The sequence below is a fragment of the Mycteria americana genome (genome assembly GCF_035582795.1).
Source record: "Mycteria americana isolate JAX WOST 10 ecotype Jacksonville Zoo and Gardens chromosome W unlocalized genomic scaffold, USCA_MyAme_1.0 Scaffold_33, whole genome shotgun sequence".
NCBI lineage: Eukaryota > Metazoa > Chordata > Aves > Ciconiiformes > Ciconiidae > Mycteria > Mycteria americana.
Genome location: NW_027445439.1, coordinates 336531 through 350346, shown reverse-complemented (window position 1 = coordinate 350346; position 13816 = coordinate 336531).

The following is a 13816-nucleotide window of genomic DNA, read 5'->3' as shown; positions in this document are numbered from 1 at the left end:
CATTTGCCCTGATTAGGTTTTTGGGGTTCCTCCACCTGACATTGTTCCTCTGTTCCTTTATGTTTATGGAGATGAACCTTTAATCACATAACCTAACAAAGACAATAACAATACCTGTTATCAACAACCCTAAAACCTTCCTGCTGGTTCCAGCAATTACAGCCAATTAGGACATAGCCAACAGATCAACCTATTGAAATTACACATATGAAGATAGATGGCCAAAGTAGAAGTAGAGGGCAAGGCAAAACAAGGTATTCCCTTATGTACCTGTAGAACAAACATGAACAAGCCCAGATGGGTATACCAAATGCAAGGTACCATCTCTGAATTCAAGGGCTCTAGTAAACTTCCCATCATGTTTGACACTGTTCTGAATGAAAACAGCCCAAACAGTCTGAAATCAAGTAACTATTTTCACAGAATCACAGAATCGTATAGGTTGGAAAAGACCTTTAAGATCATCGAGTCCAACCGTAAACCTAACACTACCAAGACCACCACTATACCATGTCCCTAAGCACCTCATCCAAACGTCTTTTAAATACCTCCAGGGATGGCAACTCAACCACTTCCCTGGGCAGCCTGTTCCAATGCTTGATAACCCTTTCAGTGAAGTAAAATTTCCTAATATCCAGTCTAAACCTCCCCTGGCGCAACTTGAGGCCATTTCCTCTCCTCCTATCACTTGTTACCTGGGAGAAGAGACTGACCCCCACCTCTCTACAGCCTCCTTTCAGGTAGTTGTAGAGAGCAATAAGGTCTCCCCTCAGCCTCCTTTTCTCCAGGCTAAACCACCCCAGTTCCCTCAGCCCCTCCTCATAAGACTTCTGCTCTAGACCCTTCACCAGCTTCCTTGCCCTTCTCTGGACACGCTCCAGCACCTCAATGTCTCTCTTGTAGTGGGGGGCCCAAAACGGAACACAATATTCGAGGTGTGGCCTCACCAGTGCCGAGTACAGGGGCACGATCACTTCCCTAGTCCTGCTGGCCATGCTATTTTTGATACAAGCCAGGATGCCATTGGCTTTCCTGAGCGTGTCCAGAGGACCAGGGGAGTCCTGGTGGAGTCCAGGGGAGTCCTGGTGGGATGGGGGAGAGAATCAGAAGAGAAAAAGTAAGAAAACTCGTGGGTTGAGATAAGAACAGTTTAATAATTGGGAAAAGAAAAAAAAATATATTAATAATAATACTAAATTGTAATGAAAAGGAAAACAACAAAAGAGAGAGAGAGGAACAAAACCCAGGGGAAAAAAAACAAGTGATGCAACCGCTCACCACCCGCCGACCGACGCCCAGCCAGTCCCCGAGCAGCGATCGCTACCCCCTGGCCAACTCCCCCCAGTTTATATACTGAGCATGACGTCATACGGTATGGAATAGCCCTTTGGCCAGTTTGGATCAGCTGTCTTGGCTGCGCCCCCTCCCAGCTTCTCGTGCACCTGGCAGAGCAGGGGAAGCTGAAAAGTCCTTGACTACTGTAAGCATTACTTAGCAACAACTAAAACATCAGTGTGCTATCAACATTATTCTCATACTAAATCCAAAACACGGCACTATACCAGCTACTAGGCAGAAACTTAACTCTATCCCAGCCGAAACCAGGACAGAAGGAAGACCCTGGTAATTACAGGCCTGTCAGTCTCACTTCAGTGCCTGGTAAAATTATGGAGAAGGTTATTCTGGGAGTTATTGAAAAACACGTGAGAGACAACACAGTCATTGGCCACAGCCAGCACGGGTTCACGAGGGGAAAGTCCTGCTTAACCAACTTAATTTCCTTTTATGACAAGGTCACCCATCTAGTTGACCAAGGGAAGCCAGGAGATGTGGTGGTTTTGGATTTTAGCAAAGCTTTTGATACTCTCTCTCACAGTATCCTTCTGGACAAAATGTCCAGCACACAGCTAGACAAGTCCATAATATGATGGGTGAGCAATTGGCTGACGGGTCGGGCTCAAAGAGTTAGAGCAAATGGGGTCACATCAGGCTGGCGGCCAGTCACCAGTGGGGTTCCCCAGGGCTCAATTTTAGGGCCAGTGCTCTTCAATGTTTTTATAAATGATCTGGACACAGGAATCAAATGTACATTAAGTAAGTTTGCCGACGATACTAAACTAGGAGGAGCTGTGGACTCCCTCGAGGGTAGAGAGGCCTTACAGAGAGATCTGGATAGACTAGAGAGCTGGGCAATCACCAACCGTATGGAATTTAACAAGAGCAAGTGCCGGATTCTCCACCTGGGACGGGGGTAATCCCGGTTATACGTACAAATTGGGGGACGAGAGGCTGGAGAGCAGCCCCCCGGAAAGAGACCTGGGGGTTTGGGTTGATGGCAAGTTGAATATGAGTCAACAGTGTGCCCCGGCAGCCAAAAGGGCCAACCGTGTCCTGGGGTGCATCAAGCACTGCATAGCTAGCCGGTCGAGGGAGGCGATTGTCCCACTCTACACTGCACTGGTGCGGCCCCACCTCGAGTACTATGTGCAGTTTTGGGTGCCTCAATATAAGAAGGACATCAAACTATTAGAGTGTGTCCAGAGGAGGGCGACCAAGATGGTGAAAGGCCTTGAGGGCAAGACTTATGAGGAGCGGCGGAGGTCACTTGGTTTGTTCAGCTTGGAGAAGAGAAGGCTGAGGGGTGACCTCATTGCAGTCTACAACTTCCTCAAGGGGGGCAGTGGAGGGGGAGGTGCTGATCTCCTCTCTCTGGTGACCAGCGATAGGACACGAGGAAATGGAATGAAGCTGCGTCAGGGGAAGTTCAGATTGGACGTTAGGAAAAGGTTCTTCACTGAGAGGGCAGTCGGTCACTGGAACGGGCTCCCCAGGGAAGTGGGGACAGCACCAAGCCTGTCAGAGTTCAAGGAGCATCTGGAGGACGCTCTTAGTCATATGGTTTAGTGTTAGGTAGTCCTGCAAGGAGCAGGGAGTTGGACTCGATGATCCTTATGGGTCCCTTCCAACTTGAGATATTCTATGATAACACCTGCAATATATTTATGACATCATCATGCGGGGCAACACAGCAGAGGAAGTGTTTGAGAAAGCTTTCAGAAGAATCTGGATTATTCTTTTCCCTAGTTTTGCCATAAAACAAAGCAAGGTCAAAGGACCTGCACAGGAGATCCAGTTTTTAGGAATAAAATGGCAAGATGGACGTCGCCAGATCCCAATGGATGTGATTAACAAAATCACAGCCATGTCTCCACCAACTAGCAAAAACGAAACACAAGCTTTCTTAGGCGTTGTGGGTTTTTGGAGAATGCATATTCCAAATTACAGTCTGATCGTAAGCCCTCTCTATCGAGTGACCCAGAAGAAGAATGGTTTCAAATGGGGTCCTGAGCAGCAACAAGCCTTTGAACAAATTAAACGCGAAATAGTTTGTGCAGTAGCCCATGGGCTAGTCCGGACAGGACAAAATGTGAGAAACATGCTTTACTCCGCACCCAGAGACCATGGTCTCACCTGAAGCCTCTGGCAGAAAGCACCTGGAGAGCCTCAAGGTCAACCTCTAGGGTTTTGGAGCCAGGGATATAGAGGATCTGAGGCCCACTATACTCCAACTTAAAAAGAAATATTAGCAGCGTATGAAGGGGTTCAAGCCGCTTCAGAAGTAGTTGGTACTGAAGCACAGCTCCTCTTGGCACCTCAGTTGCCTGTGCTGGGCTGGATGTTCAAAGGGAGGGTGTGACTATTCACTAACTCCTGCTCAGATTTTTGGCTAACACAGCTCATGCTAAGGCCTGATGTATGCTGGGAGCTGCGCCATTAGGTAAAAGCAAGAGCACCACATAAGCAGGACAGTTGGCCAGAAAGAGCTGAAAGGCCATTATGCAGCCATTATCACCTGCAGCTTGCTGTCTCCTGCAACCATCATCTTTGCATATTGAGTGTCTGGCAGTTTTGTCAGAATCTGCTAACTCATGGAAATGGTGTAGACCAAACTTCCAAGCTGGAAGGTATAAAAACATCAGCTTACCCAAAAAGTTTTGAAGCGGATCACAGCAGCTGGACTGCTGAGGCTTTTGTGCTTACCAGTGTGACAGGGGATGCCTGCACCGTGACCGAGGAGGAAGGATGAGCACTCTCACTGTCAGCTAGGTAACTATTTGCTCATAGGTGCATGAGTTACAAGTTATAAGTTGTGAGTTGTGAGTTATGAATTAGAGAACTTGCAAGTGAGAAACCTCATGACTTAAGTGGCGAATTAGTGAATTCACGATAGACTAGTCTGTGCAAAGGGGACTGAGCCCTTGTTTGTCATGTTTCTTTGTTTTCTTTCCTAATGAGCTCATAAAATAAAGTTTAATTTACAGAGTACGTTGTCCTGTAAATTTGAGAGATCAAAACGGACTGTGACAGAGTCCTTTCTATGCATCATGCAACTGATGCTACGTGGAGTAAGTGGGTCACACTGATAACGCAACGGCCTTGAATGGGAAGCCCTGATCGCCCAGGAATCTTGCAAGTGATCATGGACTGGCCAGAAGGCCAAAACTTCGGAGTGTCGCCAGAGGAGATGACTGGCGCTGAAGAGATCCCACTGTATAATAAATTACCAGAAAATAAGAAGCAATATGCCCTGCTTACAGATGGATCCTGTCATATTGTGGGATGTGACGGTGTGCTTCCCCTGCCCCCAACCTTTATCTCCTGCAACCCTGCTCAGGTGATAACCACCAGTGATGGTCATAATGGATGCATCTGGTCATGATGGCTGCATCTGGCTCAAAGAGGATTCAGGAGACAGATAACAACACAATAGCCAAGGGCTAATTTATGGCAATGCGCCCACCTAACCACAGCAAAGAAACTAAAATCTGTGGTCGGTATGCAAATATGACTATGAGTCAATCATCTTACCCCCATAAATAGTGAGCAGCCCAAGAGCCCTTTGAGCTCTCCTGCATGGCACCAGGCTGCATGCCAGGATCTCCCCTTGAGTAGGGATGCCTCTCAAGGTTACTGCTCGAGGTTGAGAGATTCCTTGCCGCAACAGATCCTCGGTAAGTGACTAATAGCATGCTAAACTCTGAAACCTTAGCTAAGTGATATAAAGGATTGATTGCGCACATATATAATCCTTTAGACATAAACCGTTGACCAAGTCTGGGACTAGGACTGGATCTAGCCGCACCTAGACTCCTCTCTGAGAAGGAGTTTAGAAAGCAAGGGGATCCTTTTCCGAAACTCATGACTCAACGGGAGGCTCTCCCTGACAGTTTTGTCTGACCCTGTCCTCTATGCAGTAAATAATCAAGTGTACCTTGCCATCGAATCTTGTTAAAACACTGTCGCATTGAACTTTGTTAACTCCCTATTCTATATCAATAAACTATATTTTTACTTCTCTCTAACGAGTGAAGTGCACTCTCACTCCATCCGCGACATGGGAAAACATCGGAGATGGAAAGCTGCTGTGTGGAGTTCTACAGGATGTGTCGCTGAAACTGTTGAAGGAAAAGGTGAATCGAGCCAGTTTGCAGAAGCGAAAGTCATCCAGCTGGCTTTAGACATTGCTGAATGAGAAAAGTGGCCAGTGCTCTATCTCTATACTGACTCATGGATAGTGGCAAATGCTCTGTGGGGGTGGCTACAGCAATGGAAGCAGAGCAACTGGCAGCGCAGAGGCAAACCCATCTGGGCTGCAGCATTGTGGCAAAACATTGCTGCCCGGGTAGAGAACCTGGCTGTAAAAGTACGTCACGTAGATGCTCACGTACCCGAGAGTCGGGCCACTGAGGAACATCAAAACAACCAGCAGGTGGATCAGGCTGCTAAGATTGAAGTGGCTCAGGTGGATCTGGACTGGCAACATAAGGGTGAATTATTTATAGCTTGATGGGCCCATGACACATCAGGACATTTAGGAAGGGATGCAACATACAAATGGGCTCGTGATTGAGGGGTGGACCTGACCATTGATGCCATTGCACAGGTTATTCATGAATGCAAAACGTATCATAATCAAACAAGCCAAGCAGCTAAAGCCTCTGTGGTATAGAGGACAATGGCTGAAATATCAATATGGGGAAGCCTGGCAGATTGATTATATCACACTCCCACAAACCTGTCATGGCAAGCACCATGTGCTTAAAATGGTGGAAGCAACTACTGGATGGTTAGAAACATAACCTGTGCCCCATGCCACTGCCCAGAATACTATCTTGGGCCTTGGAAAGCAAGTCTTATGGCAACATGGCACCCCTGAAAGAATTGAGTCAGACAACGGGACTCATTTCCGAAACAACCTCATAGACACCTGGGCCAAAGAGCATGGCACTGAGTGGGTATATCACATCCCCTATCATGCACCAGCCTCCGGGAAAACTGAATGATACAATGGACTGTTAAAAATTACACTGAGAGCAATGGGTGGCGGGACATTCAAGCATTGGGATACACATTTAGCAGAAGACACTTGCTAGTTAACACTGGAGGATCTGCCAGTCGACCTGGCCCTGCTCAATTGAAACCCCTACGCACTGTGGAAGGAGATAAGGCCCCCGTAGTACATACAAGGAACTGGCTGGAAAAGACAGTCTGGGTTATTCCTTCCTTGGGAAAAGGCAAGTGCAGTTGTGGGATTGCTTTTGCTCAAGTGTAGTCTGTCAGGAGCTGGTGGAAGGCCAGGGCTTACATAAAGTTGATAAGGGGGATTCAGGCTGGAACGCCGAACGTCTAAACAAGAATTACTGTCCTTGGGAGAGAAGCACATCCTGGAGAAATATGTAAGCTAATTAAGATGTTTTGGGAACCATCTGAAACAACTAGTAGAAGTGTGATAAGAAGCACCCTCACGCGAACTATCCTCATTATCACAGAATCACAGAATCATATAGGTTGGAAAAGACCTTTAAGATCATCGAGTCCAACCATAAACCTAACACTGCCAAAAACCATCACTACACCATGTCTCTAAGTACCTCATCCAAACGTCCTTTAAATACCTCCAGGGATGGCGACTCAACCACTTCCCTGGGCAGTCTGTTCCAATGCTTGATAACCCTCTCGGTGAAGAAAAATTTCCTAATATCCAGTCTAAACCTCCCCTGGCGCAACTTGAGGCCATTTCCTCTTGTCCTATCACTTGTTACCTGGGAGAAGAGACCGACCCCCACCTCTCTACAACCTCCTTTCAGGTAGTTGTAGAGAGCGATGAGGTCTCCCCTCAGCCTCCTTTTCTCCAGGCTAAACAGTCCCAGCTCCCTCAGCCGCTCCTCATAAGACTTCTGCTCCAGACCCTTCACCAGCTTCGTTGCCCTTCTCTGTACGCGCTCCAGTACCTCAATATCCCTCTTGTAGTGGGGGGCCCAAAACGGAACACAGTATTCGAGGTGCGGCCTCACCAGTGCCGAGTACAGGGGCACAATCACTTCCCTAGTCCTGCTGGCCACGCTATTTTTGATACAGGCCAGGATGCCATTGGCCTTCTTGGCCGCCTGGGCACACTGCTGGCTCATATTCAGGCGGCTGTCAACCAACACCCCCAGGTCCTTCTCTGCCAGGCAGCTTTCCAGCCACTCTTCCCCAAGCCTGTAGCGTTGCATGGGGTTGCTGTGGCCCAAGTGCAGGACCTTGCACTTGGCCTTGTTAAACCTCATACAATTCACCCCAGCCCATCGATCCAGCCTGTCCAGGTCCCTCTGCAGAGCCTGCCTACCCTCCAGCAGATCAACACTCCCACACAACTTGGTGTCGTCTGCAAACTTACTGAGAGTGCACTCGATCCCTTCGTCCAGATCATTGATAAAGATGTTAAACAGAACTGGCCCCAACACCGAGCCCTGGGGAACACCGCTTGTGACCGGCCGCCAACCGGAGTAAACTCCATTCACCACCACTCTCTGGGCCCGGCCGTCCAGCCAGTTCTTTACCCAGCGAAGAGTACACCCGTCCAAGCCATGAGCAGCCAGTTTCTCCAGGAGAATGCCGTGGGAAACCGTGTCAAAGGCTTTACTGAAGTCTAGATAGACAACATCTAGATAGACAACATTATAATACTAAAAGTCACACCCCTCGAGCTGGAGACCCCGGCCCAAGCAGAGACCCCTCACCTTTGAGCGTGCGCAGAATATTAAAGTAGCACTGTAGCTTTAAGTTGAAATAAGAGAAATGTAGACCAATAGAAAACTGCTTTGTGTAATTACTTATGCATATGCATAACCAGACTGTATAAATACTGTACCTGTATGACTGAACTTTGTGCTAGCTTTGTGGGGCTACCACCTAGCACCCATCTCTGCGCAGACATGAAATAAAATACCTGTGCCCTGTGTGTTTATTGGCGTCTCGCACACCGGGTAAACGACCTCACACTTGTCGGGTAACACAAGGACTGGGGTGTATTTGGTGTGTAATGCGGGAGGATGGGGAAGTCCAGTGTATACCTCAAGGTGATTTAATCTTGGGTGAAAATAACCCATGTTTTAAGTTGTATGATGCCAGTGTTACATGATGCTGTATGTCACCATTGCCGTGGCTGCCATATGTCAAAGGTATAGCAGGAACCCCTTGCTGCTAGCCAGGCTAGAGGCAAGGGGAGGAGTTCATTGTAATGTTAAACCCTATGGCCTGGTCCAAAGGGACCGGGGCAGAGACTGTAATGGATATACCTTTAAATTGTTGTAACCCATGATTTGAGTTGCATGTTATAGGAAGTACTACAGCAGAAACCGCCTGAACCAATGAAGGACGAGCCTCACAAGAAGGAGTGCAAGTGCAACAGTGACCCAACCTGAGCTGGCTTTGGTGCCCCGTAACTCCACGCAACCACCTCTCCTGTCCCAAGTGACCACCATAACAGATGGAGCCCAAAGTCATGGACTAAATGAACTCAACGGACACTTTGCAGACATTTCACAGGAGTGGCCCATAGACTAAGGGAATGATATCTGTGTATATATAGCAAAGGATGGGAAGGGTGGTGGTGGTTAATGAGGATGTTTTGGATAGTGTGGGACCTGAGCATGACATAAATGGTATGGAATAAGGGGTGGAGAATGTACTGGTTTTGGCTGGGATAGAGTTAATTTTCTCCCTAGTAGCTTGTATGGGCTATGTTTTGGATTGGTGATGAAAACAGTGTTGAGAACACTGGGATGTTTTAGTTACTGCTGAGTAGTGCTTACACAGAGTCAAGGCCTTTTCTGCTTCTCAGATTGCCCTGCCAGCGAGTAGGCTGGGGGCACACAAGAAGTTGGGAGGGGACACAGATGGGACAGTTGACCCCAATTGACCAAAGGGATATTCCATACCATATGACATTGTGCTCAGCAATAAAAACTGGGGGAGTGGAGTTTGGCCAGGGCTACTGTTGATTGGGGACTGGCTGGGCATTGGTCAGTTGATGGTGAACAGTTTTGGGGGTTTTTTGCATCAGCTGTGTTTCTTGGTGTTAGATTCCCCCCCCCCCCCCTTTGATGTTTTCTATTTCTCTCTCTTTTTTTAAATTATTAATCTGTCTTTATCTCAACCTATGAGTTTTCTCACTTTTACGCTTCTGATTCTCTCCCCCTTCCACTGGGTGAGGGAGTGAGTGAGCAGCTGTGTGGGGCTTAGCTGTCTACCAGTGTAAACCATGACAACACCTATAAGAAACTATTGCGTTACAGGAACAAGTCCTACATATGTTCCTTAACTAAACTGCCAGAACGGGCAGAACTTTTGTAATAAGACTGTGCATGGAACAGAAAGGCAAGAATTGCAGCAAACTTATCAATTGAGACCCCATTATATGGGACAAAGCCCATATTACAGCTTCAGGACAGGACCACCTAGAACGTGAGCAGCAGATCACATGGGAAATAACCCACCAATTGAAACAGGGGCTGAACCATCAAGGCACAATTAAACTTGCCATTTAACATAATGGAGAACAGATGATTTGTTTAAGTTTACAACTGCCAAGTACCTTAGTTTGTAGAGATGCTTTCTTTGAATGATCCCCCACAACCACAGGAGTGCTACACCTAATGTTACACTCAATTGTAGTTGGGTATAGTTGTGTTGTTCATACTAATTGAATTATGTATTGTCTAGTTCTGCTTATGTGGTTACACACAGTATACCACCTGCTAACTGCAGCAACTTATCAGGTGGGATGACCCACATCCTTTAGAAAACCTGTGAGGCAGAGGTTGCCACAGCACAGCCTAACTAGTGAACAATTGATTGCTTCAGTCCAGCCAGGAAGGAGATGGGCATCTCCACGATCAACTACTGCACTCACAGAGGTGTCAGGATGTTGCTGCGTAGTCATTGTTTGCTACTAAACACTTAAAGATATTGACAGTCAGCATAAGCTGAGGGATGGAATGTCAGAGTGAAGCCTGCCCAGAAGTATTACCTAGTTAAAGTGACACCTTGACTATATCAGCCCAGCTCTAAGTCATTAGACAATTCTGGTATGTGCTGGGAGGGAGAAAAACACCTAACAAAAAAACCAAACAAAACCCCACAAGCACAGACAATTGTTATGGAGGAGCATACTGGATTTACACGGCAAGGTTTTGGTAGTGGGGGCCGCAGGGGTGGCCTCTGTGGGACGAGACCAGGGGCTGCCCCTGTACTAGACAGAGCTGGTTCCAGCTGGCTCTGTAATGGACCCACCATTGGCCAAAGCTGAGCCAATCAGCAAAGCTGGTGGCACCTCTGTGATAACATATTTAAGAAAGGGAAAAAAAAAACAAACCACAAACACAACACTACAGAGCAGTTGTGAGAGAGGAGGGAGAAAAAAAGAAAAAAAAGAAAGAAAGAAAGAAAAAAAAAAGAACGAACTCTGCAGACACCAAGGCAAGGTCAGTGAAGAAGGAGGGGAAGGAGATGCTCCAGGTGCCAGAGCAGAGATTTCCCTGCAGCCCATGGAGAAGACCATGGTGAAGCAGGTTGTCCCCCTGCAGCCCATGGATGACCCCCACACTGCAGCAGGTAGATGTGCCCTGAAGGAAGCTGCAGCCAATGGAGAGCCCATGCAGGAGCATGTTTTCTGGCAGGAACTGCAGTCCGCAGGAAGGACCCATGCTAGAGCAGTTCCTGACGTACCGCAGCCCATGGAGAGTGCCCACGCTGGAGTAGAGGAAAAAGAGTGAGGAAGAAGGAGTTGCAGAAACAGTGTGTTATTAACAGGCTGCAACCCCCATTCCCCCTGTGCTGATGGGGGTGGTGGTGTTTGTCTTCGTTTCTCACCATGCTACTCTGTTTTTAACTGGCAATAAATTAAATTAATTTTCCCCAGGTCTAGTCTGTTTTGCTCGTGACAGTAATTGTTAAGTGATCTCTCTGTCTTTATCTCAACCCATGAGCTTTTCCACTGTATTTCCTCCCCCCATCCTGTTGAGGAGAGGGAATGAGAGAGCGGCTGGGTGGGCATCTGGCAGCCAGCCAAGGTAAACCCACCATAAGGAGGCTTATCCAAAAGCTCTAGATTACACCTGCCCTGCTCTAATGGTTGAGGTATGTGCAGGAAAGAAACAAAGAAGCACAGATAAACTCTTAATAACTTCTCATCCTTAGAACATTTGGAGCAGGAGAATAAAAGGTGATAATAACTCATGTACCATACCCATCCCACTCAGTGGCATAAAACTTAAGTTATTTAGTGAGTGCTGTGCTTCTGCAACTACCTCGCCTCTAAATTCCCACGACATACCACATATCAAACTAGAAAGAATACAAGAACAATCCAATGCTTCTATGCTCCAGCCAGGTGGAGGAAAGGGACAACTGGGTTTACTGGACTGTGTGGATTCGATGGCCTGGCACATCAGACCCACAGGAGTAGAAGGGTCTAGTGGACACCGGTGCACAGTGTACCCTGATGCCATCAAGCTATACAGGGGCAGAACCCATCTGTATTTCTGGAGTGACAGGGGAATCCCAACAGCTAACTGTATTGGAGGCCAAAGTGAGCCTAACTGGGAATGAATGGCAAAAGCACCCCATTGTGACTGGCCCAGAGGCTCCGTGCATCCTTGGCATAGACTACCTCAGGAGAGGGTATTTCAAGGACCCAAAAGGGTACCGGTGGGCTTTTGGTAGAGCTGCCTTGGAGACGGAGGAAATTAAACAGCTGCCCACCCTGCCTGGTCTTTCAGAGGACCCTTCTGTTGTGGAGTTGCTGAGGGTCGAAGAACAACAGGTGCCAATCGCCATCACAACACTGCAGCGGAAGCAATATCATACCAACCGAGACTCCCTGATTCCCATCCGTAAGCTGATTTGTCGACTGGAGAGCCAAGGAGTGATCAGCGAGACTCATTCACCTTTTAACAGTCCTATATGGCCAGTGAGAAAGTCTAATGGAGAGTGGAGACTAACAGTAGACTATGGTGGCCTGAATGAAGTCACACCATCGCTGAGTGCTGCCGTGCCGGACACGCTGGAACTTCAGTATGAACTGGAGTTAAAAGCAGCCAAATGGTATGCTACAACTGATATCGCTAATGCGTTCTTCTCAATCCCTTTGGCAGCAGAGTGCAGGCCACAGTTTGCTTTCACTTGGAGGGGTGTTCAGTACACCAGGAATCGATTGCCCCAGGGGTGGAAACACAGCCCTACCATTTGCCATGGCCTGATCCAGACTGCACTGGAACAGGGTGAAGCTCCAGAACATCTGCATTGATGACAATATCGTGTGGGGCAATACAGCAGAAGAAGTTTTTGAGAAAGGGAAGAAAATAGTCCAAATCTTCCTGAAAGCCAGTTTTGCCATAAAACAAAGTAAGGTCAAGGGACCTGCACAGGAGATCCAGTTTTTAGGAATAAATTGGCAAGATGGGCATCCTCAGATCCCAATGAATGTGATTAACAAAATACCAGCCATGTCCCCACCAACTAGTAAAAACGAAACACAGGCTTTCTTAGGCGTTGTGGGTTTTTGGAGAACGCACATTCCAAATTACAGTCTGATCGTAAGCCCTCTCTACCAAGGGACCCGGAAGAAGAACCATTTCAAATGGGGCCCTGAGCAACGACAAGCCTTTGAACAAATTAAACGGGAGATAGTTCAAGCAGTAGCCCTTGGGCCAGTCCGGGCAGGGCCAGATGTAAAGAATATGCTCTACACCGCAGCCGGGGAGAATGGCCCTACCTGGAGCCTCTGGCAGAAAGCACCAGGGGAGACTCGAGGTCGACCCCTTGGGTTTTAGAGTCAGGGATACAGAGGATCTGAGGCCCGCTATACTCCAACTGAAAAAGAGATATTGGCAGCATATGAAGGGGTTCGAGCTGCTTTGGAAGTGGTTGGTACTGAAGTACAGCTCCTCCTGGCACCCCGACTGTCAGTGCTGGGCTGGATGTTCAAAGGGAGGGTCCCCTCTACACATCATGCAACTGATGCTATGTGGAGTAAGTGGGTTGCACTGATCACACAACAGGCTCGAACAGGAAACCCCAATCGCCCAGGAATCTTGGAAGTGATCATGGACTGGCCAGAAGGCAAAGATTTCGGAATATCGCCAGAGGAGGAGGTGACGCGTGCTGAGGAGGCCCCACTGTACAATAAACTACCAGAAAATGAGAAGCAATATGCCCTGTTCACTGATGGGTTCTGTGGTATTGTAGGAAAGCATCGGAGGTGGAAAGCTCTGTATGGAGTCCTATACAACAAGTTGCAGAAACTGCTGAAAGAGATGCTGAATCAATCCAATTTGTAGAAGTAAAGGCCATCCAGTTGGCTTTAGATATTGCTGAATGAGAAAAGTGGCCAGTGCTCTATCTCTATACTGACTCATGGATGGTGGCAAATGCCCTGTGGGGGTGGTTACAGCAATGGAAGCAGAACAATTGGCAGCACAGGGGCAGACCC